The sequence below is a fragment of the Ochotona curzoniae genome, unplaced genomic scaffold (assembly GCF_017591425.1).
Source record: "Ochotona curzoniae isolate NIBS_2020 unplaced genomic scaffold, NIBS_Ocur_1.0 scaffold_2476, whole genome shotgun sequence".
NCBI classification, from domain to species: Eukaryota; Metazoa; Chordata; class Mammalia; order Lagomorpha; family Ochotonidae; genus Ochotona; species Ochotona curzoniae.
Genome location: NW_024467095.1, coordinates 17,288,143 through 17,314,617, shown reverse-complemented (window position 1 = coordinate 17,314,617; position 26,475 = coordinate 17,288,143). Strand labels below are relative to the sequence as shown.

The 26,475-nt window shown below is 50.1% G+C and overlaps 2 long non-coding RNA genes across 2 annotated transcripts; both read right to left on the bottom strand.

The window, feature by feature from the left end:
- Positions 1 to 9,725: 9,725 nt before the first annotated feature.
- LOC121170772 lies at positions 9,726 to 11,756 on the bottom strand. Its single transcript, XR_005886053.1, has 3 exons — positions 11,620 to 11,756; positions 10,558 to 10,612; positions 9,726 to 9,792 (listed from the first exon to the last, which is right to left on the bottom strand). It is a non-coding gene; the product is annotated as an uncharacterized LOC121170772 (long non-coding RNA).
- Positions 11,757 to 19,152: 7,396 nt separating this feature from the next.
- On the bottom strand, positions 19,153 to 21,011 carry LOC121170988. Its single transcript, XR_005886074.1, has 3 exons — positions 20,947 to 21,011; positions 19,883 to 19,937; positions 19,153 to 19,174 (listed from the first exon to the last, which is right to left on the bottom strand). It is a non-coding gene; the product is annotated as an uncharacterized LOC121170988 (long non-coding RNA).
- Positions 21,012 to 26,475: the final 5,464 nt, after the last annotated feature.

The following is a 26,475-nucleotide window of genomic DNA, read 5'->3' as shown; positions in this document are numbered from 1 at the left end:
CCTCAGCTTCAGACACAGATCGCTAGCGCATGGGGAACAGCCCCAGAGGGGCTCTGTCTTCCTGCTGCTCAGCTTCTGAGAAGCTGGGACTGGAACGGGAACAAAAAGTTCTTCCCCTCGGGGCGAGCTTGGAGGGAATTGAAAAAGGATGGAGGAAGGGTTAGAGACCTCAGGTATGCTCCACTGGGCCAGTCTTGCGGCTGTGCGGCCCTCACCTTAGGATGCTGTTTCCACTGAGTCACAGGAGCCGTTGGTGAGAGGTAGAGATTCCTTAGAAAGAGAATGCAAGACTCAATCAGAGCCCAAGAGGCTGCTAGCAGGACAGAAAGGAAACTTACTTTTAAAGCACTCATTTGGGTCATGTTTACAACACTGCCACCGTACGGCTGTCACGAGGCAGTGCAGCTCGCAAACCCCAAGTAAGATGGGAAGAACCAGTTTACCGACACCGATTCTCACCAATTCCATTTTAAATTTCAAAGCCACAGCTCAAATACAGAAAGCTTCCTACAACACAAGGAATATTTTCAGTGTTTCCTGATCACAGACGCCCCAGAAGGAATTTCTGTCCTGTCCTCTGTAGAAGAGATTTGCCTGTTCTTTTAACTGGAGATGAATGGAATCCTAGAGTAACTCTTGTCTCTCTTGCTCACAGAATCTGTGGGACGTGTGCGTGGGTTTGCATGTGCAGCTGATGCTTGTCATTCCAGTCGCTTTGCTCTACAACATCACTACACACACACACACACACACACACACACACACACACACACACACACACACACACACACACACACACACAGAGTTCCTGGGAGAACTGGGAGGTAGCTTCCTGCTGAGCCTTTGGTTAGGATGATGTAATCCACAACTAATACACATAAAAGAAACAGATACCAGTGGATCAATATACTTCAGTAAGCAAAATTAAAACCACTGTATTTTATGTGTGTTTTAATATGCTTTACTTAGTGCATATCGTTAATACATTAACATCAAAGGCCCAGCCAAAAGCACTATAACACATGCACAAATACGTGAATAAAATTTAGGAAACACATGTTTTCTCCACAGGTACATATTGTTCTTCTTGTATTTCTTTTTTTTTTAAGTTTTAAAAATTATTATTGGAAAGGCAGATATACAGAGAGGAGGAGAGACAGAGAGGAAGATCTTCCCTCTGATGATTCACTCCCCAAGTGAGTGCAACAGCCAGTACTGTGCTGATCCGAAGCCAGGAACCAGGAACCTCTTCCAGGTCTCCCACGTGGGTGCAGGGTCCCAAGGCTTTGGGCCATCCTCAACTGCTTTCCCAGGCCACAAGCAGGGAGCTGGATGGGAAAGTGGAGCAGCCGATATACAAGCTTCTGAAATAGAAGAACTAAGCACAAATAAGCCTAGAGAATTAAAGTATATATCAATGTATACTTCAAATAAATATCTTATATTCATACTGAATACAAATAAGATTTAAATATAGTAGAAATACAGAGATTATATGACTGTGCTTATATTTGAACAAATCATATTAAGGGTTTTGAAAATTACATCCTTAATGTTCTAGCCACTATTATGATGTCTTGTATTTAAAAAAAAATAAAAAATTGGGAAGAACTAGAGAAGGCAGGGGGAAGCACAGGGTGATGATGCCTGGTTGCTTGGTTGGGTAGACCTAGAACTTGAGCAAAAGCAAAAGGAGAACATACCCACAGTCCTGGAGCAGCTGAAACAACGTGTGTGATGTCACCTTGCAGGCATTAAACTCTTGGAAAAATGCCTGAAAGAAACACCATCATAGATAACAATGAGAATTCTTAGTCAGCCAGTTTGGAAATGGCCTTGCTCACCGACCAATAACCATGGGATTCAGAATTTAGAATTGTCAGATCTCACAGTTGAGAGAAATGAGACATAAATAAGAAAATGAGTACCTTCTTAAGTTCAATGACCACTATTTGAGACTCCTAGACCTATAGGGCAGATCTGATTCTAAATCCTTGGGTTTTGTTCACCGCACCGTGTTGGAGCAGTATGGATTTCACCTTGAACCCGAGCAGACCGGGACAAGTCCCCATTGTATGCTGCACCCATGGCACGTGAAAAGCAACACACAGATTGTGGTTTCCCAGTTCCCCTTTCTTTCTTACCTTGGTTTTCAGAGTGGAAGTTGCCTACTAAGCACTGGGTATAGGAAAGGCTTTGGAACTGCTAACACAGATGCAGGTGCCAGTGATAGTCTCCTTGGGGACTTGGCTTCAGCTATGCCTGGAAGCTTGCTTCTCCAGCATGCAGGAGGTCAAACCTCCACTCCGAGTCTCTTGGAGACAGCTCTAAAGGCTGGGAACTGAAAGGAAAGATGTCCCTGTACGTTCCCAGAGCACCTATCCCTGCCTGTCAGTGGCACCACCACCACTCCTGCTGCCCCATGATACCAGCAGAGAGACACATGATGTATAGGGCAGAGATGATGTCTTTTACTCATGTGCCTGGGGATACAGACATGGCAGGTGCCCAGGATGGGCATGTTTTGGGGCAATTGCTGTGTGTGACAAACAAGCCTGTCTGTGACTGCTCTTTGGTTCTTGCACTCTAAGCGCAGGACTTGAGGGTTTCTTGTTAGTATCACCGGCCAAAGCTCTGCAGGAGTTACTGAACTCTGTGCTGCAAGGACCCGAGATGTAGTCAGCTATTTGCATTCTCTTGGCACTTGCTGACTTGCGTTGCCCACACATAGAGTAATGATCCCATACCAGCACAGATGAACCAACTCACAAAGAACAAACAGCCATGATGCTTAAGATGCTCCCAATCACATTCCCTCAGTAGTAATATTCTCCATCCTTCGGCACACGCACGAAGAAAATCCCATTCGTTAAGTCCATCTCACTGAAACCGGATAAACAAATTCATGACACTTCTGTGAGCCTGCTCCTTACCCACTAAATCCACTCTGTAGCATCAGCAAAAAAGGATGGTAAGTTTTCACTTCCTTAAACAGAATGTGTGGCAGAAGAGGTGATGTCACATAAAAGAAGAGAATAAAGCAAAATCTTGTTAATTTTAGGTTTTTCAGGATGCTAGTGAAGTTAGTAAAAGCATGTAGTCCTTTACTCCCTGTTGCTCAGAGCTGCCCAGTGCTGCTCTCAGTGCTGATCCGTCACCTAGCTGGGGTGTGTGCCTGTGTTTGTGTGTGCCTGTGTGTGTGCTCCCAGGAGTGTGTGGTGCAGGAAAGCTGTTGTGATCATGTTAGGAAGTGGATGTGGAACCTCTGGCCATGGTATGCGGGATCTGTCCCATGTCTAGTTTCTGTCCTCGCAACATTGTGGATCCTGATAGAGGTCACCACTTCCGGCCTCTGCACGTGGGGTCCTTTCAAACACCCCAAAGGCAGCTGCAGTATTGTGAGAGTGCTGCCTCTAGGAACTCCACATTCAGGACCCACAAATGCCTATGGCTAGTGGCAAGTGCTCTGCTCAGCCATGGTCAACACATTTGCTTCTCTGAAGGGTCCCAGCAGTGAGGAAAATTCCCTCTGTTCCTGGGATGTGCTTGAACCCCAGTCTAAAGCTACAAAACACAACGTGGCTTCTCGGAGCAGTTACTGTTGGTCCAGGGACACCAGGGCAGCTGTGCAGTTGTCAGCACTGTCCTGTCAGTCCTGGCTCTGTCATTGGTGGTTGGGATGTAGGGTTGCCTCCTACACTCTCTGCAGGTGAAGAGGGGAAAGTGCTAAATTTCTCACTGCACTGTGTGAAAGGATAACATGGCTGCATGGTTAGCACAGTGGTTCCTGTGGTGATAGGCACTCAGGAAGTGATCATTTTTGCAGGGTTGTGCATAGCCATCTGGGGAAAGCACCATGAATGTTAACCAACACATCCTTCAACTGCTTCAGGATAAGGACCCAGCATCAGGACCAACATCTAGAGCTCATTTAGCTTCTGGAAAACTCCAGCTCACCCTTTGCAGCAGCACTGCCTACTGTCTTGAGCAGTCGTCACACACTCATTTCTGTGAAGTCCTTTTCCTTGGTAATCTTACACTGTTTGCCCCAGAGGGCCACTGGACTGTCAGTCAGGTGTCCTGGGACAGCGGAGCAATGGAGACTATAGCTTATACAAGTACCAGAATTCCTGGTTCCTGTGCACACCACTCCAAACATTTTTGAAATTTAAAAATCTGTAGGGTTGAGCCTGGTGCCATGATGTCCTAGGTTAATCTTCCACTTGTGATGCTAGTATATCATGTGGCTGCTGGTTCAATTCCTGGCTGCTCCACTTGCAATCCAGCTCTCTGCTTTTGGCCTGGGAGAACAGCAGGGGATTGCTCAAATCCTTGAGCCCATGCTCCCACACAGGAGACCTAGAAGAAGCTCCTGGCTCCTGGTTTGGACTGGACCATGTCCAGCTCTGGCTACTGCAGCCATATGGGCAGTGAACCAGCAGTTGTGTGATTCTCTCTCTCTCTCTCTCTGCCTCTCTCTTTAATTCTGCCTTTGCAATAAAAAGAAAACAAATATTTTAAAAATGTGTAAGGCAGAATATACCGTGCATACAATAATGGTAATCAAAATGGAACAAATGAACATGGGAATGTATGGAAGTAGATACAGAGTTAGGTACCAGGGACACACTCAATGTAATTTTAATCTTAACTCCCCAGGTGAGGGTGAAAAGGTGGCATGGTTTGTGGGTCCATCAGCTCATAAGGATGGAGCCCTCTGGACAGGCTCGGTGTCCTTAGAGCAACATGCCTCTGCTTGCTGCCCCAACCTTCCATCCTGGAGGAGGCACACAGAAGAGACCATCAGCCCGTTAGCAATGGGGCGCTCACCAGACACCCCAGCTGCTGGCAGCTTCAGCATGGACCTGCCAGCCCAAGGAATTGTGAGAAAGATGCACCTGTCTGTTGTGGGCTGAGCAGGGCTGTTGTTCTCTTGCAGCAGCTGCAGTGTGCTAGGGGCGGGATCTGGATACCAGGCTCAGCTGTATGCATCAGCTCACCTGGACACCTCGGCAACGCTAGTGTCTGGCCAAAGAACATCTACAGACAGGGTGACACTAAAGTCTCAGATTCCTAAGGGTAGTTCACAATAGGGGGAAGTGTATACTAGCCAGGAGATAGGGAAATGAGAATATTTCATTGTTTATATCCATATTCTCCAAAACCAATCATGCTAAAACAGAACTGATTATAACACTGAATTTAAAAACTACAAATAGTACAATGATCATGAATAAAAAACAACCTTTAATATATTGAACTTGAGAGGGAATGTTATTTTTTATAAGGGAATAATATCAGAAATAGAAATATATGTGAGCAATAAAATTAGAATTTCCAAAGTACATATATCCATACATAGGAGAAGAGCAAATGGTAAAACTTTGAGCTAATGTCAGCATAAAGGACAGTATCTATGTGTTGATAAATTGCCAATATCCACATTTTGGCTATGAGATTTCCTTTTTCAGTGATGACAATTCAGGTGAATCCAAATTAAGGTCTCAGAGCTTGGTGTCATAGGTAGTCACTCCAAAAGGATTCAGAAGCTCTGTCAGGGAACCCCATGGACACCTGTTGGGTAAGCGATGGCACAGTGGATACTGGTGCTAGGATTCTAGGATTCAGTCCTCTGAAGGGAGTTTTGCTCATTTCAGGGCAGGCATTGAATTGGCATGCCTATTCAGATGTTTCTCAAATGAAGGGTTTTGCTTCTTCTCCTGACATCTTGTCATTTACCCACTAGGGCTCACCATGGTTCTAGTGGTTCTTGGTATCTGGGAGTGAGAAAGAGAAAGAAAGCAAATGAGGGTCTTGGTCACATCCTGCTGGTAACTGAGTCTGAAGGGATGCTCAGTAGTGACAGAGGCCAGAGCCAAAGTGGGATCCCGTGGAGCTGACATGCTGAGCCACAGGCTGACAGAGGGAATCCAGAGAAGGCAGAAGCAGAAAGCAAAAGGTCAAAGAAAAGAAAGTTTCTGCACACATGGACTCTGCTCTCTGGCTGCACACTCAATGGAGTTCATTTTCAAGAGTTTTCCCTGAACGTGTGAAAATATCTGGGGCGTCAAACAAGAAAGAAGCCATGTTGACTAACTGCTTCATTTCTGGGTATCTTTAAAAGCCTGTGCTTCATGAGCATATTGGAAGGTAATAGGTTGTGTGAGCATTCCAAGATTCCTGGTGAGAGAGATGGATTTCTTGACTTATTAGAAAAGCAGAGCATCAGTAAAGAGAAGGGAGAGTAAGAAAGAAGGAGTAAGGTCTTTGATCTACTGGTCCACTGCCCATATGCCCACAACAGTTGGGGCATGATCAAAACTCAGGGGCCACAATTGTGTGTCAGGGACCCCACTAGTTAGGTAACCACCCACAGTCTTCCCAGGCCCATTTCCAAGACAAGTGCATCAGAGGCAGCAGAGCCAGGACTTGAAGTGGCACTGCAACACATGATGTGGCTTCCCAAGCAATGGCATGATGCCCCTGTGCTATTACGCCAGCATTATGCATTTTTTGAACAAATGTCCCTTCCTAATAATCCATCAGGTGTGTGTATCTAGTTGCACCTTGATCATGGCCATGAAGGGTGGCTACTGGGTCAGACAAACCCCTTGAACATTGCAGCTGAATATGCTGGACTCCATACCAATTTGGGTCTGTCCCTTGTGACCTGGGAGTGCTATTCTTGATTTGTAATTGGGAAGCCTTCTCTACTGCCTGCACACTTCTCACTCACATATACAAATCTAGAGGTGGGGGCTGACTTAAGGTCACCAAAGCAGATCCAAGGGGAAGATCTATTTACAAGTAATGTATGAAGACAAGATCTCAGAGGAGGCAGGCAATGGAGATGGGGACAGAGAAGGAAGGGCAAAGTGTAACATTTTAGGCACAGTCCTATGAGTTTAGCAATTCAATGATGTTCTTTGGCTGTGGAAGAGGGTGGGGCAGATGTCACTGTGGCTGTGTGAGAAAGTCAAGCCTGAAGTTGTGTGGACAGAGCAGAGCTCAGCATGCAACCAGAAGACATGGCAGTGGCCGGCATGGTGGCAGTTGTGGAAACAAAGGGAAGACTAGACAGAGAAAAGTGCAGATGAGGGTGAGAATGAGTTGGGGAGAGAAACTATTGTGGGAAAATGAGGTGGAGGATTGCCCAGTGAGCACTGCAGGAGAAAGGTCAGGGAGGGACCTTTCTTTGATTACCTCTTTACTGTAAGTCGATGGCCAGGGACACTCTGTGCCAGTCTCCACTTGCTGAAATGCAACCTTTTTTGAATCATCGCCTTTCTCAGCGCATCGGAGTCATCAAGGTGGCTGCGGACTCCACATGCAGTGCTGTTGCCAGCTGAGATCTCGGGAGGATCAGGCTCCAGCTGGGGACTGCTTCTGGATTCCACAGCACTCTCCAGAACAGGGCCTGAAAATGACACCACAGCCATCATGGTTCTCCATGAATCAGGATCTTAATCCTCCAACCACATAGACACCACATTAGGAAAGGGACCTCAGACGAGAAAGTCCAAGGCTTAGAGCCAAGCCAATAGAGATGCTCTGGTAGTCTCTTGCTGTTGGAATGTCTGAGCATAACATGGGCTTCACACAGGGAGATCATCATGAAACTGACCACATGTCCATGGGAATACTCACTGGCAACAGATACAAGCTGGCGTAACTGTGGCTCACACACGGGATCCCAATTACTGCCCAAAGCAGTGCAGGTGTGATTCTCCAGTGAAGACATGGGGGACAGTGGATGTGGACATGCCACTGGGCTCAGCAGACACTCAGGCTGTTCTGGATTGGCCAAGCTGGTGGGAGAGAGAAGCACAAGATGTTAACAAAGGAGCAACCATCCCCCACCCCCAGTGTCCTTTTTGGCTAAAATAGTAATCCATATGGTCAACAAAGGACAGTGAGCCCATCCAGTGACCCACAGCTTGGCCAAGGTGAAGCCTCAGAGGAGGAGTGCACCGGGAGCCTGAGGATGAATGACAGGGACACTGAGCATGAAAAGGTACTTGGGACAAAAACAATCACAAGGGCTCAAAAGGACAGAGCTGTGCCACCCTCCACGGACACTCTCACAACTGACAGCTATTAGCCCAACAGAAGCTCTGGGACACATCAGAAACCTACAATGGCCTGAATGGTGCGGTCTCAGTCAGGTGAGTGCTAATACAGAGAAGTGTGTCCCAAGTCTGTTGCTGACCATCTGATGCCATGCCCGGAGGTTTGCCTCCAACCAACTTCATGCTACCAATGGGAAGCAAAACAAGAGGTGGGCAAAACAAAGGGCAGAAAGGCATCACCTGGCCATGAAGGTGGCAGGGTCATGGCAACAACTGACCGTATTTCCTGAAAAGCCCAGATGACCTCAGCTGGCCCAGTGACTCTGTCCAAGGGACAGAATGGGAAAAAGCACATAGGACATGGAGGGTACTGCCATGCTGAGACACAGCACTGTTCCTGTATTGTTCCTATTTTAGTATATCTGCTGCCGAAGTGAGCACGACAGCACTGTTTCTAAAAGTACTAGGAAAGGGGCACGAGTGGGTATAGTGAGTGTGGCAGCAGTGCTGTTTGCCTTCCTGCATTTAGATTCTCCAAAGTTGAAGGGAATCTGTGGCCACAAGGTTTGGAGACATACCTGAAGTTGGCAGGATCAAGAGAACCAGCCACATCCTGTTCATCCAGTTCATAAACTAGAAGTAAAAATCACACAGAAGAAGTCACACTGAGAACCTAAGAACCATGGGATGTGTCATTCATGTGGTGTAACTCTGGCAACTGCGCTCTGGGTTCAGGACATCTGGAAACCAATGTAAAGTGGTGGGTGGAACGGCACCCACTGTCACACCCTGTCCCTGGGTAGAAGCCTCTGGCCCACCACAACCTCGAGCCCCTGAGAAGCCTCAGGTGGTGCTATCCCACACGGTGAGGTGGCAGAGGTCTAAGATGGAATGCCTGGAGATGGAATACTGAGGCCCGGTGGAGCCTTCCAGAGGACTGGGGAGCTCAGGAAACACTTCCCCCAAGAGGGTGAGCACACTGCTCTCTACAGGGAACTCAGGGCGTCCCCTGAGAGGCAGAGGAGGCTGCAGATGCTGGCGAGAGGACAGGTTAATGGGCCATTGCTGGAACACTGAAGGAGAGCCTTCTGGATGGCAGAATCAAGTCCACTCCTCTGAGAAGGGAGAGGCCAGAGGGCTAACACAACAGAATTGAGGCCCACAACTGGTGGTAGGATGTGGATGCAAATGTTGAGGGCCTTGGCCTTCAGAGTGTCACCAGGCCATGAGTGTCAGGCAGGGGTTGGCAGGAGCCCAAATCTGTGTCTAGCCAGCTGGATGGGTGCTAACATGAGCACATAAGCCAAACTGCAGGAACAAGGCTCAGTGTGGAGGTCCAGAGAGCCAAGCATGACCCGATACAAGCCCTGGGCTGAGAGGAGATCCCCTTTGTGAAGCTCTGCTTCAAACTGGACAGTCTGCACGCACTAACTACTGACACTAGCGCCATGCTGCACTCACAAGGGGCAGGAGGCAGCAGCCCAGCCCAGGGTGCACTTCCTAGAGACCCAGGTGTCAAGGCACCTTGTATCCTGAAGGAAACTCACCACCCTGAAGGACTGCCCAGCACAGGTGATCGTCATGCACGAGGTCACTGCTGATGTTAGACATCTGCTGGGGCTCTACTGCCATCCTGGGCATCATGGGCCAAGACCCCCAGGCTTCACCAGTGGAGCCAGAAGACCCGATGTTGGCTTCCATCCAGGGTGGTTCTTGGCTGGGCCTGTTGTGGTATTAAGCAAGGGATGACCATGAATGTGATGCTGCACATTAGCTGTGTCTGTCCTGCCTTCCCAGGGTTCAGACAGCTTCCCTGGCCAGAGCAATACAGCTCAAGAAACCATTTCCCTCAGGGTCTTGAGAGTAGCTGCCTGCACTTGTGTGAGGTGCAGACAAAGATGTAGCTAGAGAGGCTGGGGGCAAGCAAGTGAGAGTGGGAGAGGGCACCTGCCTGGTGGGTGAGCCAAGGCCTCTGATGACAAATGCAAACACCCTCACCAGACCCAATGAGGAGGCCTGCTCTAGCTGTGGGTCACCCACACCCAACAGCAAACTTCCCTTCAAGCCTGTTTGCCTGCCCACAGGAAGTGCACCTGCTGAACAGCTGGAGCCTCCCGTATCTCAGTTTCTCCAGCCAGACACAGTACAGCTCACAGGTAATTTCCTCATGGGAGACTTCTGGCTCAAGGCAGGCCTAAAGTCACATTTCATGTCAGCCATGGAGGATGCTCAACATGCACGGGCAATGACATAGGGAAAAGGGGGCCTGGCCTCCACTCACAGAGGGAGAATTGCCTAAAGAATTGCATGCTGGGAATGCTGGATCAGAGCCAAACCAGACAATGTCTCCAAGGCAGACTTGGGAGTAACCAGAGATCCATGGGGACATGAAGGATAGCTGGCACTTTTGTCTCCATGACTCAGGAAGGAATGAGTGAGTCAGCATGGGTACATGCCACATGAGGGACACCAAGGTCTATAGACTTACATGTTCACGGGAACGTCAGAAGCATCAGCATCATCCAGAGAAGACAGTAGGGAAGCTGCAAATCACAGCAAACAGGGAAGGGCACTGTCAGTGTTGCCAGGCACATGGCGATGACCCAAGGGGATATCCTCTACTCTGGTTAAGCTACAGACAAGCTCCTGGCTCTCAGACATCCCAGACGGGAAAGGCAAACTTCCAGGCCATTGGCCAGGCCTATATAATGTTATGGGAGCCAGGGGAATGCCATCTTCCAACTGGGTCAGGGCAGAACACACATTGTTGCAACATGAGGGGGTGTAAACCACTTAGGCCACTTTGAAACTCCTACTCTCACAATGAGCCCACAAGTCAACTTGTCTCTGTAAGACCAGGCTCTTAAGCCCACAGCTTTCTCATTTCACAAAAAGTCACCGCACTATGCCTCTGTATGTCCTGACAGGAAGCATAACATGAGCAGATTTTCTAGGTCAAGTGTGTACCCAGGACCAGGAGCACTTGGAAGGCTTGCATGTAGATGGCCCCTGTGGGACAACGGGACAGGGCAACAGTTGGAACACTGAGTGAGAGTATTGAAAAGCATTCTAAACTGCCTGAATTCACTGAAGTCATCACAGAATAAGGGAGACACAGGTTGGCACAAAAAAGAACACTGAGTCCAACATCAGGTAGCTCAATATGGATGCAAATGCTGATGGATTTGACCATCAGAGAGTTTGGCCATGTCAGGCAGGGTCTGTATGAGCCCACCACGTCCTTGTCTAGCCAGCTAGAAGGGTGATGGCCATGAGCATCTAGGGACTGTAGGCACAGAGGATGAACCATAGGAACAAGGGTAAATGGGGAGGTCCAGGCAGCCAACCTGACCCAATACTAGTGCCTCAGCTGAGCGGTAGTGCAACACTTACCAAGGCTGTGTTGCAGATTTGAGAGTATATAAAAACACACCACTGACCCTTGTGTCCAGTGCCCTCACACAGGGCAGGAGGCAGCAGCCCAGCCTGAGGGGAATTTCCTGGAGAGACCCTGAGTGTCAAGGGATTCCGTGTCCCCAGGGAGACTCACCACCTTGAAGCACGGCCTGGACCAGGTCATTCTCTTGAACAGGGTCACCAGTGCTGTCAGTCATGTCCTGGGGCTTGATTGGCATCTGGGGGGTCGCAGGCCGAGACTCCCATGCTTCCCTAGGAGTCCGAGTCAAAGCCTCAAAGGCTGCCATCCTGGGTGGTCCATGATTGGGCCTGTTGGGGTGTGAGGCAAAATAGGTTCATGAACCAGGAAGTGCACTCTGGTTGAATCGTTCCCGCCCTCCCAGGTGAGCAGAAGGGTTGTGTAGCAAGAGAATGAGGGTACAAGCAGCCATTTCTCTCCCGTCCCAGGTGAAAGCTTCCAGAGGCTGGTGTTAGGTGCATGCAGACATGCAGAGAGAAAGGCTGGGGGAGAGCATGAGAGAGGAGGAAATGACCAGTGGCACTGCCTCCCCCAGCTGACCACCAGCAGTCCTGCTCCAGCTGAGGGTCAGCCACACCCAAGAGCAAAAGTCCCTTCTAGGCTGCACATTGGCTACAGCAAGTGCCCTTGCTGAACAGTGTGAGCTTGCCACATCTTAAACTTGCCAGCTCAGTGCAGTGCAGGCCCCAGGCTATATCCTCAAACCATGCATGTTGGCTCAAAGTTGGCCTAAACTCACATTTCATGTCATCCTTGGGGGGATGATCACAAATCATGGGAAATGACCCCAGCACAAAAAGGGATGGATCAGCCTCCCCTCATACACACACAGTAGCTGCAAAAACCTACAAGACTGCCAGCAAGGACTGCTGGATTGGAGCCAACCCAGATAACGTCTCCTTGCACAGAGCAGGAATAACCAGAGCAGACCACACGGGCTTGCCCAATTGGATGGCCATGTAGTCCCCATGACCTGAAGGGGTGATCCAGCATGGGTGACAGGGCTCTTGGGTCCTGATTTGCATCTCCCACTACTTCGACTCTATGAGGATCTTCCACATAAGAGGCACCAAGCTCTGTAGACTTACATGATCTTGGGAGTATCAAAAGCATCGTCGTCTTCTAGGGAAGACAGTAGGGAAGCTGCAGATCACAACAAACAGGGAAGATTGCTGTGAGGGAAGCTAGCCATATGCATTTGACCCAAAGAAATGCCCTGCACTCTAACTGACCAAGGAGCACGCTCCTCGCTCTTGGACACCAAGGGACCAGGAGGACAATGTGTCAAGCCAGTGTTCAGGCCTGATATGTTTATGGGAGCCAGAGGAATGCTATCTCCCTAATGGGTGAGGGCAGCTCACACATCTCCTGCACCCTTAGGGGTGTGATTCCCCAAGGCCACTTTTGCAACCCTACTCTCACTACCGGCCCACAACCCAAATGGTCTCAGTTAAGGCAGCCCATGTCCCCAGGGACACTCACCACCCTGAAGGATGGTCTGGCACAGGTAATCCTCTTGCACAGGGAGACTGTTCATGCTAAACAACTGCTGGGGCTCTACTGCCACCATGGGGGTCACGGGCTGAGTTTCCCCAGATTCTCCAGTGCAGCCAGACAACTCGATGGTTGCTTCCATCCAGGGTGGTTCATGGCTGGGCCTGCTGGGGTGATGAAAAGGATGTTGAGGATCATGGCAATGCACTCTGCCTGACTCCTCCTGCCTTCCCAGGTGGGCAGAGAGTCTGTTGTCAGAGCAAGAAGCAACCAATTGCCTCAAGGTCCAGGTGGAAGCTTCCTGAGCTGGTAGCAAGTGCAGCCAGAGATGAAGAGACTGGGGAGATCAGGTGAGAGGAGGTAATGTCAGCCTGTCTGCCTGACAAGTGAGCCTAGGGCTCCCATGACCAATGGGTTTGCCTCCCCCTGCTGCCCACCAGATGTCCTGCTCCAGCTGTGGGTCCCCTAAGAGCAAATATCCCTTCTATGCTGCATGCCTTGATAAAACAAGTGAACCTGCTGAAAAGCTTAAATAGCCTACACTTCAGGCTCTCCACTCTGGCCCAGTCCATGCCTCAAGCCATTTCCTGAGACTTAGTTTCCTTGCTCAAGGCTCTCCTCAAGTCACATTTCATGCCAGCCACGGAGGATGATCACAAATGCATGGGCAATGACCACCGCACAAATAGGGCTCGGCCTCCCCTCACAGAGGTAGAGTAGCTGCCAAGACCTGAAGAACTGTCTGCATGCACTATGGATGAGAGCCAGCCCAGATGCTGTCTCCAGTCAGAGAGTGGGAATAACCAGTCAAGGAGAGGATGTCTGGGATGGGATGCTGGCAGTGTTGTCCCAATGACTCAGGAAGGGACGAGCTTGCGAGGGCTCCATGGATCCTTGAGGTCCATATTGAGTCCCTGAGGTCCATAATGGCACTCCATGCAGAACCCTGCCATGTGAGGATCACAGGTTCTGTTGACTTACACGTTCAGGGAAGCATCAAAAGCACCGTCGTCATCCACGGAAGACAGTAAGGAAGCTGTAAATCACATCAAACAGTGAAGGGCACAGTGAGTGTAGTCAGCCACATAGGGATGACCCCAAAAGATCTCCGCCACTCTGGCTGAGCAAGGAGCAGCCTCCTGGCTCTGGGGCATCCAGGAACCAGGAGGGCAAGTTTCCAAGCCACTGGCCTGGTCTGGATATATCATGGGAGCCAGGCAAATGGCATCTCCTCACTGGGTCAGGGCAGCACACACTTCTGAACCCTGAAGGGGTGCAATCCCTCAGGCCAGTTTTGAACTGCACTTGAATGACCAGCCAACAACCTAACTTTGGTCTGTGAGACCTGACTCTGAAAACCAACACACTCTCTCTCTTTTTGTAGATATGCACAGTACTGTGCACATGCGATGCCCATGGTTGGAGGCACGGCATGAGCAGAGCTGCTGGGCCACAAGTGTTCACTGGAACACCTGGAAGTCTTGCATGTAGGTGGCTCCTGTGGGACAGAGGCCTCAGCTCAGAGCTCTGCTGTTGAAGATAGAAGAAAAGCATGGCACAGCCTTCTACTGCCTGAATCCAGCCACATCATGTCAGAAGGCAGACGTCAGACGTCAGAGTCCTCAGGAGAGAAAACTAAGCCCAACGCCTGGAAGCTGGATATGCCTGCAGATGCTATTGGTCTTGGCCCTCAGAAAGGGTCACAAGGCCATGAGTATCTGGCAGGGTTTGGCAGCAGCACACTACATTCCTGGCTAGGCAGTCGGCTGGGTGATGGCCATGAGACTTAGGGGCTGTAGGCACAGACTGGGCTGTGCGACAATGTAAGTGCGAAGGTGCAGAGATCAGGTACGACCCAACAACTGGGGCTAGGCTAAACTGTAGACCCCACTTAATAAGGCTGTGCTGTAGATTATACATTACACATTGACTTAAGACTCACACTTACAGGGCAGGAGGCAGCAGCCCAGCCTGGGAGGAATTTCCTGGAGAGACCCCGAGTGTCAAGTGAGCCCACATTCCTGGGGAGACTCACCACCCTGAAGAATGGCCTGGGCCAGGTGATCCTCTTGGCTGGGATCAGTGCTGATATCAAACATCTGCTGGGGCTCGATGTCCTCCTGCACAGTCACGGGCTGTGACTCCCAGGCTTCCCCAGTGGTCCAAGTGCAAACCTCGACGGCTTCCATCCAGAGTGGTTCATGGCCAGGCCTGCTGGGGTGTGAGGCAAGGAATGTTCATGAACGGGCACCCAATTCTAGCTGAGCTCTTCCTGCATTCCCAGGTTGGCAGAGAATTTCTGTGCTCAGAACAATAAACCACAAAAGCAACTTCCCTCAAGGTCCAGTGGAAGGTTCTCAAATTGATACGAATGCAGAATGAGATTTAGAGGCTGGGGGAGCTCAGGTGAGAGGAGGAAATGTCTGCCTGTCTGACAAGTGGGCTTAAGGCTCCCAGGACCAATTGGACTGCCTTTACCTGACGTCCACCGGGACTCCTACTTCTGCTGTGGTCAAACATGACCACAGGATGCACACCAGGCTGCACACCAGGCAACAAGTGCACCTGATGAACAGTTACAGCAGCCCACCTCTCAGGTTATCCATCTCTGAACCCAAAAAGGTACCAGGCAATTTGCTCAGCCCCTGCTTCCTGGTTCATGCTCCCAGGATGGCTGCCCATACATGCATGAGGGATGACCACAGCCTAAAGGGGTCAGCCTCTCCTCATAGAGGTGGAGTAGCCCACCAAGGCCTCAAGTACCACCAGCCAGGACTACTAGATCAGAACCAATGCACACCTTGTCTCCAGGGAGGAGAGTGGGAATACCCAGAATGCACCAGGTGAGGATGCCAGGCATGGGGTACACAGCTGAAGTCAGAGATGGCAGGGGATGTGCCAGCATGGGTGCCATGTAACCATGGGTCCCATCCTGCGTCCATCACTACTGAGACTCTATGAGCATCCCAGGAACTGAGTGGCCTGACTGTCTGGAGACTTACCTGTCTTGGGGAGAATCAGAGTATGTGTCCTCTTCATCAGCAGATGTCTGGGCCACTGTAAGTCACATTGGACAAGCACACACACAGTGAGACACTCAGGAAACCACATGGCGACCACCTCAGGATGTCCTGACCATCCAGGTCAGCCACCCGTTAGTCTGGGGATAATGAAGCCTTTTGAGGAGGCCATGGATCCTGTCTGTCTGCTTTCAGTGCAATCCCTGGGGACCTTACATGGCTCACGTGTGGACACCACACACACTCTTCCTGTGACTGCAGGCTGTAGAAACCATTAGAGCCTCTTGCCCACCCACACCCCAGTTTCCTTCCAACCACAGCCTAACTCCTGATTGTCACTCCTCTGTAGCATCACCCTTTCCCATCCAACACAAAGAAGCAAAGGAACAGTGTGCCGTGCCTGTGCATGACCACTGGCTGCACGTAAGAACTCTACAAAGCCTGGGGCTCTGTTCTGAACCCAGGAAAGGAGTGGTGCCTGTGGAGATGAGGCCTCAGACCTGATGCTCAAAGATGGAATCCTGAGGGCATGACAGAGCCTTCTAGAGGTCTGCTGAACCCAGTGCATTCATTTCAGAAGACTTGGAGGTTGGGACACCTGTCGGGCAGAGGCCTCTGTTCTAATGCCCCTCGATGGACTGTGAGGACAGTGAGTGTTCAACAGGACAAGTGAGCTCAGTGAACTCATCTGGGAAGCTGGAGCACAGGGGACTTGCTGGAGGGAACTGTGTGCCATTCCTGAGAGGTGGATATGGACAGGAAAGCTGAGAGCCTTGACTAAGAGAGTGTGACAAGGCAATAAATGTCACGCTGGGTTAGGCCATGGGCCTCCAGTTTCCCTTTCACATCATCCAGACAAGTGCTGGCTGGCACCTTATGAGTAGAAGGCACAGAGGCCGTGGTGGAATGTCTTTTCTCATGCAGAGTGGCTGTGGGATCCCAGACATGACCCACTGACTAGAGCCTGGGCAAGCTCTAGATCCTCAATCACCTGGTGTGTGTGTCAGATCCTCATCTGTGTTCTCACACCACTGACCTGTGTGTCCACACACCCTGCTATGGAGCAGGGCAGAGGTCACAACGGGAGGTAGCCCTTTGTCCTGGGAGTACTCACTTATCAGGTTCATGGCCATGGAGTGGTGTTCTTCTTGCACAATGCTGTAACCACTGGTGGAAACCTGGTAGCAAGTGGCTGCCACATGAGTGGCTACGGAACATGCCCAGTAGTTGTTCTCTGTGTGTTCAGCTGGGCCATCACACTGCTCCTGCCAAGGCTGCTCATGGCATGCTCTGTTGGGGTATGAAGGCATGGGAGTCTCACCAAAGGGACACTGGACACCCAGTGACATTTTCCTGCCTCCTGTCATGTCAGAGTATACCTGATGCCAAAGGAATATAGCACAAGCAGCAGCTCCCCTTCCTGCCACTATGGGGATTCTGAAGGGCTGCTGGAGACATAGTCTGAGACCCAGACACAGAGAAGTGGGGGGAGAATAGGTGTGAGGCCCAAAGGCAGCCTGCCCAACAAAGCAGCAAAGAGCTCTGCTGACCAACACGACTGCCCTCCCTGCTGTCTCACCAGGAGTCCCACTGAAGCTATGGGTTCTCCCTGAGATGGAGCAGGGTCTGAATTCCACAGGCTTCACTAGAGCAAATGCACCTCCTGCTGAGAGCCTAACTCCCCATACTTCCAGCCCCTGCCCCATCCCTCACCTCTCCCAAGTTGCTTCCTCAGACCCTCATTTCTTCCTCGTGATTCCCCTTGAGTCCTGTTTCCATGTGGAAAGCCAGAGGCTCTGAGCCCACACAGTTGTTTACTCTAAGGTAGAAAGTGGCAGTATGCAGAGGGAACCTACATGTCAACTCCCCTGACACTATCCTTAGAGATAGGAGGGGACAGGCCTGCGTGAGTGCCATGGGTCCCTGTGGTCTGTCCTGTGTCTCCCAGGACAGAGCTCGGCATGGATACCTGCACTGAAGCCGCCACATGGTCTGTAGACTTACCTGGACTGCAGAGAATCAGCTTCCTCCGGAGCAGCAAATGTCTGGACAACTACATCAAACAGGGAAAGGTACCATCAGGAGGTCACTCAGCCACATGGATGGCTGCAGGTACAGCTACATGGTCCAGGATGCCATCTGCTAACTTGAGGACCTCCCAGGAATAGCTGGTTGTGTCTGCAGAGGATTGACCAACCCTGCCTCTTTTGATGGAGAATCAGAAGTCTTACACTGGCCAATAGGGCAGGAAACCATGCCTATCCCCTGTGATCTGAATGTGTGCAATCGTTAGCATGTCTCAGCAGCCCCACTATCTCCAGCACCCAGAGCCTGGCTGGCCTCTGTAACAGCCCTCTCCCATCCAAAGGAAAGGCAGCACAACACTGCCCTCTGTCTTGAGTGGCCACTGGGTGGAGTACGACATCTGCAGAGAGCCTCTGGTTCACCTGGACCTCTGGGACCTTCCAGAATCCCTGTATGTCAGTGGCCCCTGACAGAGGGCCCTTGGATCTAATGGCCATTTGTGCATGGAAGGGCCTCAGAAGCCTGGTGAGCTGAAACCACGGTGCATGAGGAATGCTGGATGGCACTGTGTTCCTTGACAAGGAAGTAGACGCAGAGGACGATGTTCAGGGCTGAGACTAGTAAGTGTCACCAAAGCATGAGTGTCACAATGGATGGAGCTGTAGGTTTCGGGCATCCATTTCTTGCCAGTGGTACTGGTGGTGGCCAGCAGTTCATGGCTAGGAGGGGCTGAGGCTAGACGGCTTGGGGAAATCGAGGACATGACCCAATGGCAAGGGGCTTGGCCGAGCTGCAGACCCCCATTTCTCTGAAATGTGTGTTAGACTCTCTACTGAGGGGACCTACAGCATTGAACTTCTGTGCTGATACAGGCTCTGCAGGATAAACAAGTGCCTATCTCTTGGGAGAGACTTGGGCCTATCAGGAATCCTTTGGCCTGAGAACACTCACCACTGAGCCTGACGGACATGAAGACTTGTTCCTCTTGCACAAGGTCACCCTCGTTGGAATATACTTGAGTGTAGCAGCTTGCCACATGTGTGGTCAGGCTATACGAACAAAGGCTAGTCACTGCTGACCCAGCTGGTATACCAAATTGCTCCATCTCAGGAAGTTCAGGACTGAGCCTGCTGGGGGTGAAGGCACAGGAGCTTCAAAAACAGGGCTCTTGGCTCCCACTGACTCTGTCCTATCCTCCCTGGCAGACAGTAGCCACAGGAACACAACAACAAGCAGCAGCTGCCCTCTCTGCCCACACGGAGGCACAAGTTCGATGCCTGACAGGTGAGCAAAGAGCTCTGATGGCCACCATGGCTGCAACCACCCCCAAACAGACACGCCATGCTTCTGCCAGGAGCTGTCTCACCCATGGATGCAACATTACCTCAGTACACTTAGGCTTTGCTACAGAAAGGGCACCTGCTGACTTCCTGCAGCAAACTACAGCGCTAGGTGCCCTCTCCCACCTCCAGGGACAGGACTCTTGCTCAGCTTCTCATGCTGCCTTCAAGCTCTGCTTGAGTCTCTGTTTACACCAACTGCACAAAGAATTCCCACATCCCAGCTCGAAATAACAGCGGGGTACAGAGTCATCAGTCTCTTCTGATGGAGGCAGGGCAGACATCCTGGTCACAGAAGCTTCTTGGACAAGTCAGGAGAACTGAGCAAACCCAGAGGCAAAGGGAAAGTTTCTGCATGGGCCCCTGAGAAGGGGCAGGGCTGTCCTCCAGGACAAGAGGGGACAAGCCAGCATGGGTTTTTAGGGACCATCCTGTGAATCCAATCAGTAAGACTTCCTGTGGATCACTGCAATGTAGCAACGTGACGGGGAGACTGACCTGTGTTCAGGAGCACCCAGGGTATAGTCGTCATCTGCACAGTCCAGCAAGGAGGCTGCAAATCACATCGCACAGGGAAGGGCACTGTGAGTGTAGCCAACCCCACAGGGAGGACCCACAGGAATGTCTACCTCTCTGGCTGAGCAAGGAGCAAGCAAGCACCTCTCTGGCGCACATCCCCAGGCAAGGATGGTGAGGTTCAAAAGCAGTGTTCAGTTTTGACCCTCTAAATGGGAATGGCAGAAACATTATCTCTCATCTGATTCAGGGCAGTATACACATCTCCTGCTCCCTGAGGGTGTCTGAATCCCTGAGGCCACTTTTTCAACATCACTCTGACCATCATCCCACAACCCCATAAGTCGCTGTGAGCTCAGGTTGAATTCCAATATTCCCAAGTTCCCCAAATTGGCAAAGTACTGTACTTGTTTCTTGTCCTGGGGAAGATGAATGTGATAAACTGAGCCTGCAGGCCACCTGGGTGCCTACCAGCACCTGCAAGGCTTGCATTTAGATGCATTGAAAAACCTCAGCTCAAAGGACTGAGGTATGAATACCCAGGGAGTACTTGTCAGAGCCTTCCAGAATGGCTGAATGCAGTCAACATATCTAAGAAGGGAGGAGTTGTTCAGCTCATGAGAGGGAATTGAGTCCCATATCTGGTAGTTGGACGTCAATGCAAATGCTGAGGGCCTTGGTTGTCAGAGTTTCACCAAGTCAAGAGTGTCAGGTGGGGTTGGCTGAGCCCACCACATCCTTTCTAGCCAGTTGTATGGGTACCAGACAGGAGCACATAGAGGTTTATCTGATTAGACCTTAGATTGGGCACAAGTGTCACTCAGGAAGTACAGGGAACCAGGCATGACCCAATGCTAGCAGCAGGGCTGAGGGGTGGATTCTCCTTTCACAGGGCTGTGCTTCTCACTTAGTAGTCTACATTCACACACCACTGTCACTTGTGCCCTGCTGCACTCACACAGGGCAAGAGGCAGCAACCCAGCCTGGTGGGCATTTCCTGAAGACACCCTGAATGTCAAGGGAGCCTGTGAACCCTGGAGACTTACCACCCAGACGGATGGCCTGGACCAGGTGATCCTCCTGCATGGGATCATGGTTGTTTTCAATGCATTGCTGGGGCTTGACTGCCTCCTGTGTAGTTATTGGCCAATATCCCCTGTCTTCTGCAGTGAGCCCAGGGGACAGCTCGAGGGCTTCCATCCAGGATGGGTCATGGCTGGAGCTGTTGGGGTATGAAGCAACGGATGTTGGTGAATGGGGTACCATACTTTGACTGACATCTTCCTGCCTTCCCAGCGGAGTAGAACATCTTGGTGAGAACAATATGGCACAATCACCCATCACCCTCAGGCATCAGAGGGTAGCTTCACAAAATTGTGGGAGGGACAGCCAGCGACTGAAATATGGAGGCTGTGGGAGAGCACGTGACAGGGCAAAGGTGATGCCGGCCTGGCAAGTGAGCCTAGGGCTCTGAGAATCAATATGTCTGCTCTCCACAGGCTCCCACCTGGAGGGTTCTCTTCAGAAGCCTGACGTGATTGGCCAGAGGGTGTGCCACAGGTCCTCTGGCCCATTCTGTTTCTGTAAGTTCCGGGATTCCACACAATCCATGCAAAGGAAGCAGCCACATCATCTACTTACCTGCACTGGGCAGAATGCAGGAAAGGGTCTTCGACTTCCCAAGGTGTTTGGGGCACTGCAAATCACGTAAGACAGAGAAGGCCATCTGGGATGGTTTCCAACCACATGGGACCCTCCCACCGACATCCGTATCCTCAGGATGAGCCATGTGGTGCCTTCAGGGTCATTGCCAGGGACTGCCATACTCGTCTGCAGCCTGCTAGCTGAGACATCCACATTCAGTGGTGACAGGGCATCTCACGTGTACTGTTGTGGACGCATGCCACCACACTTCCCATAGCTACAGTGATATGCCTTTGGCCATATCTCTCCTACACATTGCTCATCTCAATTCTGCACGGGAAAAGGCCAATCCATGTCATGTGCCAGGCATTCTTCAAGTTCATGTGGCACACCACACTGTCCTTATGCACAGTCTTTTCAGCAATGCACTAGGGCCATGTGGGGTGTGCGTGTCTGTGTGTGTGTTGAGGTGTGTGTTTTGTGGGTGGCTATAGGACATGTGAGATCAATCAACTGGGCTTAGAGTTTTCTTGTTAGCAACTTCTTGTGAAAGCTGCCTAAGGAAACAAAGGGGTACACAGACTGAGAGGTTCTGCCTTGGCACCTCACGTCCCTATCACACTTTCACTTCCCTTGCAGGTGTTGCACAGGCCACTCTGAGTTTATCTCAACTGCCTTGAATGCAATAATCTACCATTTGTTCTTATACATTTGGACAACGCCTTAGATTAGGACTTTATCAAGTGGCAGACCCATCCTAAGTGCCCATGTGTTCCATAAGGCATTCTGGATTCTCTCAAGTTGAATCTCTTAACAATGGTTCAGTCTGCTTCAGTGCCAAGTCTTGGTTGAACCAGATGTGAGTAAGGTTGGTAGACCAGTCTACCCATGAAAGATGGATTTGGTCATCTTCTGTTGGGAGCACGCATTGTAGTTCTGAAACTGCTATGAACAAGTGCTGTTCCTGCACAAAGTCCTACTGATACCATGCAGTTGTTATGTACCTTTCATGTCACATGCTTTGCTTGACATGCAGGGATCAACTCTTGGCTCCTGCAGGATGTTTGCCTCGTGCAGATCACGTTCCTGTTGCTCAATGAGCCTGTGCAAAGATGTGATGACATGTTAACAGTCAGGAGTTCATGTCCCAGATAGTGCTACATGGCTTTGATATCACACAAAAATGTTGTCACCAAATTAAATGTCATTTTTAAAGGCTGTATGACCATTACTCCTTGAAGTGGGGCAGAGAAAGGGAGGGTGAGATCATGGTCAGGGAAATGACAAGAATACATGCCACACACAGCAGCCAGCTCTGAAGCTCTCCATGGGGACCTTCAGCACAAAGCCACAGGCTAAAGAAAAGCTCTTCATCTCGCTTGACAAAAACAGGTTGAATTCTTCTAGACTCACTCACAGAAGCACACCTGATAAGAGGTTGTGGGAACCTAGACCATTTGCCTTCTTGCCTGTTTTTGGCCCCATCGTTTCAATCTGGGATGTTTCCCAATGTCTCTTCAAGATATCAGGACGTGCAAAAGGAGGAAAGAACATGGGACTAATTATCCTTTGATCCAAGCTCAACAGAAACCATGCTGTGATAAAGCCCCACTGTGCACTGAGCTGAGAGGGCCCAGCCCAGCTTGCATCACCAAGGGCACGGCTGAGAAGAAAAAGACTTCTATGGATACTGTAATGACTAAGGTTCCCTTCTGGAAATTTTGGGTGACGGGCTTGAATGGGTCAAGTTGTTCCATTCAGCACACTGCCTTTCTCCCTTAGTCAGGAATCCTCCCATTGCAGTTCCCAATGACTGTCCATAATTTCCCAGACTTACCTGGAGCTGGAGCATTCTTGGGGTGCTGTCATATCTTCATGAGTTTGCTGGACTGCAATTCAAACAGATACATTCAGACAGGGATGGCAAATTCAGGGAATCTCTTTCTACATGAGCAGCCCAGAGTCCAATCCTGGCATAAGGGCATTAGGACCCTCCAGGTGAGAACTGGATCCCGCGACAGAAACATCCCATAGCTTATCAGGACTAACTTAATTGACCTTTGCAGGCAAAGGAGCAACTATCGAGATATAAAAACCTTGGCCATGAACCCTGAGTCCTGTGAAACAACTGACATCGTTTCCCTGCTCTGGTTTTGGGGAGAGGATATCTATGCAACGCTAAGGAACGGATGCATTATCTTCTCCCATCAGGATCCAGGTTAAGATGATGGAGTGGAATTCGTACACTGAGATGAGCCTGATTGGTGCTATGTAAAAGCATTCGTCTGCAGATAACCCTTTGCTGCTACATAGAAACAGGGGCACCATGGCACCCAGCACCTACAGGGTTCATTGTTGCCTTCAGGAACCTTGTCAGGATGAGAAGGGCAGCAGTGGCTATGTTTGGATGGAAATAGCTCCTTAGCTCTAATAACACTCATAGGAAACAGAGAGAGTCCAGACCCATGGGAACTACACTACTTTTGACGGAGATCTCAACGATTCCACTGACATTGGGCAGACAGGGAATCCTAAAAGAGAAATGCAGCTGCCTCACGTGCCAGATCCAGTGCAATGGGGTCAAGGGCTGCATCCAATTTAAAAGCACAAGTGACTCTTTTAGATGTGAGTGTCACACCCAATACACAACACATTTTCAGCGACACTCGACAGAAAAACAGAAAAGACAAGCATCTGGGTATGAAAACAGGCACATCTCAACAGTGGATGTGTTGAGACTTTCCACTCTGAAACCGTGGCTTTTGTGCTGCTAACACACTGCCTCTGAGCACAGCCTCTTTCCTGTGTTTTCAAACTGACAGGAGAATGACTCCTAGTCCATGCCCAACTGCATCCGGGAGAACAGAGATCCTTGTAATTCTCAGAACTTCAAACGCCTGCATGTCCTACTCAGTTCCTTGACAGGCCTTGAGCAGCTCATGGCCAGTATTGGTGAACATAAAGAGATGTGTAGGAGATGTGCTCTGCATGAGTGCGAAGCCACTGTCACCTTAGATTCACTATCACCAGAGCCTGGGCCATCTTACCTGGGCTGAGTTTGCCAGCCAGGTGTTCTGTCAGCTTGAGCAGCTCAGCGAGTCTTTGTAACAAGTCCTGGCCCTGGCAGTTCTCAGAGTCCTGCAGCCTGATGATGTCCTGGAGATGCTGATGCAAGAGTAGGCAAAGAGCTCTCCCTTCCTGCACCTGCGGCAGCTCTTGAACTGGAGCATAGCATCTCCTAAAGTAGCACGGGGGGATAATGCAAAGGCGGCAAGGGACCCGAGATCTGTTCTCTATGTTTCTGCAGAGGTTTGGTGAGAATGTGCTCACAGAACCCTACAACCCACATCACTGCCTCTGTGTGGGAAAACACTCATGCCAGAGAGAAGGCAAAGGTTGAACCAGACCTTCCTCTCTTAAATGGAGACCTTGTGAGATTCCTGGACCTGCATTCACCTTGTGTTCTATAAATGACACCAGGCTTAAGCCTAGGCTCCGTGACCAAGAGAACCCTTCGGGTCCACACCTGAACATGGACCTTCCCTTGTAAAATGTAATGAGTGCAGTGTGCAGTGAGTGGACACAACGACACATGGAAACACGCCAGGTTCAATTGTGTTCATGAGAAAGACTGACTGTGGTGACCCTAAGACAGTGTCCACAGCCTGTCGGGATGTGCTGCAGATGGACTGACTGAGGTGATGATCCTGCAATAGTGTGTATAAGTGAAATGTCTCTGAGTTCTTCATCTTCTTTCATTCAAATTTGTATGTTATGTTCAAGTCAAGACATTTCTTATTGCTAAGGGGAAAGGGGGAAGAAATAACCACCCTCGCCCATAATCTCGTCTTCTCTATCTGTCTGGCTGCTTGATGAATCTGGGTGAGGCATGTGCCCACCATGTAGGTCCCTGCCCTTCTCCTTGTCCGCTGAGCTCTTGGTTCCCCAGCTGACCTGCTGCACTTCAGGGATGCATTCACCTTCGCCTTCGCTTCACCCACCACCCACCCCCTACTGTCAGGGCGCCTCTTACTTTTGATTCTCAGCAGATGTCATGTCCTCTGCCAGCAATGGTGGCTTCTCCTTCAGCACAGATTCAATCAGATCTTTATACCCTTCACATCCTGAGAAAACACACACACACACGTGCCTCAGTGGACAGCTGGGCAAGTTTGCGAGGTTCCTGTCCTTAAGGAAGGGAACTCCACTGCCACGGTCACTGTGGCATGTCATCATCTGTGTTTTTCTCCCCAACCCCCAGAGATATGGCCTCTGATAACCTGCATTTTATTTGTTTTTATTAAGGATTGAGTCTCGACTTCAGTCTCTTTCCTTTCAGCTAGTATTTTGTTGTTACTTGCTAAATAGTTTACTTTCAATTTACACTCTGCTCCAAAACTTACGGCTCTACACATGGTATAGCAAATGTAATGTACAAATCAAAGAAAATGCAAAAAGACAAAGTCCAGCTAGACAATAAGCAGCAAGCATAAGCAACAGAAAATGAGATAATGGTCAACTACACTTGTGCAAATCTTAGTCACAGGAGCATTACAGTTATGGTACCATTTATTCCTTTCCACTTGCTTGACAATGATGTGAAAGAAAGCTTGTGAACACATTGTATTTTCAGCAAGTGAACAAACAACAGCAAAGCAACTCATCAGGTGATACAGCTGGCACATGACAGGATCAGACTTTTATTCCCTGAGCTCGCATTCTCAATCATGGCCTCTGCAACCAGCACACTTTTGCAGCCTTGCAGTGAGACATTAAGGAGGGACCCAAACAGTGACTCCCTGGGTGGTTGGCAAGCTGTCTAGCACTGGGGACTGATGGCGTCCTGGTGCTGGAGATGGACACTTTCATCTTCCTGGGATTTGGACAGATATAAAGGTTCACAACTGGACAGAAGTGTGTCATTGACTCAA